This window comes from Apium graveolens, chromosome 10 (assembly GCF_009905375.1).
Source record: "Apium graveolens cultivar Ventura chromosome 10, ASM990537v1, whole genome shotgun sequence".
Lineage (NCBI taxonomy): Eukaryota > Viridiplantae > Streptophyta > Magnoliopsida > Apiales > Apiaceae > Apium > Apium graveolens.
The window spans coordinates 93,292,432-93,294,483 of record NC_133656.1 but is presented as its reverse complement, the minus strand read 5'-3'; positions in this window follow the sequence as shown (position 1 = coordinate 93,294,483).

Genomic DNA, 2,052 nt, shown 5'->3' with positions numbered 1-2,052 from the left:
GGTGACACAAGCATGACATAGAAGGGAAGGAAGTGTGGTTGAATTATAACCACACAAAATCAAGGTTAATTAAGTCATTAACCAAAAACAACACAAAAATCAACCAACCAAGCAAATCATTTCATTTTCATCAAACAAAACACAAAAATATCTTCTTCCCAAGCTAGCTCTCGGCCCATTTCTTAAAATTTGAAGATCCAAGCTCCACCACTTACTATTTAGCAAGGTAATTATCTAAGCTTCCCCATGGATAGTTACATACTTCCTATAAGTTTAAGCTTCTAATTCCAAGCCAATCTTTTTCTATAAATCAAGGAAGAAGATGGTGAATAGTAACCTTCAAGAAATAACTTTAGTTTTCTTGAATTTTTATGAAAGATTAAGGTTATACAAGCAAGGATCAAGGTTCTTTTAGGCATTCAAAGCTCTTGGGTTGTGTTAGGAAGCTTCAAGGAGGTATAAACAACTTTCACCTTTAACTTATAGTTTGAACTTTGAGTTTTGATGAGTTTATGGATGGATTAATGTATATATAGAAATATCCATGTATGAATAGCAAGATCCATGTATGATAGATGGTTTGGTTGGATTTGTGGTGATTTTGGATATGAATCTTGGTTAATGGTTAATGAATCTTAAGTTATGGTTAGTAGATCATGTTTGTGGTTGAATAAGTTGGAAAACCTTGAGATTATGGACTGACCTTGCCTTGATATAAGTTGTGTTTGAGGTATTGATGATGGTTGGGTGGTTTGTAGTGAATTGGTAAAGAATTGGAGTGGTATAAATATTGGTAATCGCGTAAACATAGCCGTCGTAACGTCCGATTTTGTTTAGACTGTTTTGTGCATAACATTAGGACCCGAGGACCCCCTGCTAGATTGTGACCACTGCCATGTTTAGGTAGCTCATGTTACGAGCTTCGTTTTGATATGTAGTTCGTTCGATTCCGATGCACGGTTTAGGAGAAACGACCGTTTCAAGTAACGGCGTTTCGCGAACGAAACTTTTTCCCTCGCCTTACTTTGAAACATAGGTTAAAGACCAAAAAGGGTTAATTAATGTATGAAACATTTATGGTAAGTGTGTTAGGCAGTTGGTAAGACATTCGCGAAGGAATCGCTTTAAAACTCGTAAAGGTTAAATTATTAAAAATGGTGGAGCCGAGGGTACCCGAGTGACTTAAGCGAATCAGTAAGCGCAGAATAAGCGTTAGAGTCTAAGTTAGTTAAAGTATAGATTTACAAGTGACTTTGGTTTAATTCCAACTTACTTGTTGTTTATAGGTTACCAGACTCGTCCCGAGCCATTCGTAACCCCAGTCGCTCAGGCAAGTTTTCTACCCGTTATACTGTTGTTGTGATGTAAATATATGTATATGCATTATCTTGTGATATTGCATGATTGTTAGTAGCAAATTTTGCAATATATTGGAGTATGCTAATATGGTATATATGCATGCCTGTTTCATATTCTTGAAATATATATCTGTTGGTTCATTTGATAATACCTATGCTAGAGGATAGCGGTAACTTGCATATACCCTTAGTATAGGGACCCAAAAGGTGAAAATATTTTCTAAAACCGGGAGTCGAGGATCCCGAGTAATCTTGTATATATGGATATGGATATATATATATATATATATTTATATATATATATGGTTATAGTTTTCCAAACTATTAATCGAATAAGGTTTATTCGATAACTTTAAACTTTATTACATTATTTCGAATATTATTCGAGGACTTATGACTCCTTTATTTTATTTAATGAATATTATTTATAATATTCATTCGAGGTATTATGACTCAGCTTATTTTATTTATTGAATATTATTTGAATATTCATTTGAGGATCTATGACTCCGATTATTTGCTGAGATATATTCTTTATTTTATTAAAGAATAAGATGTCAATAATCAAACTTATTTTCGATTATTCAAATAAAGATAATACTTTCATATAAGTATATCTTTGGTTATTTAATGTTTATTTCAAGTATAAGTTTTAATACTTCTACTTCAATTATTTTTATAAAGATTATTCTTT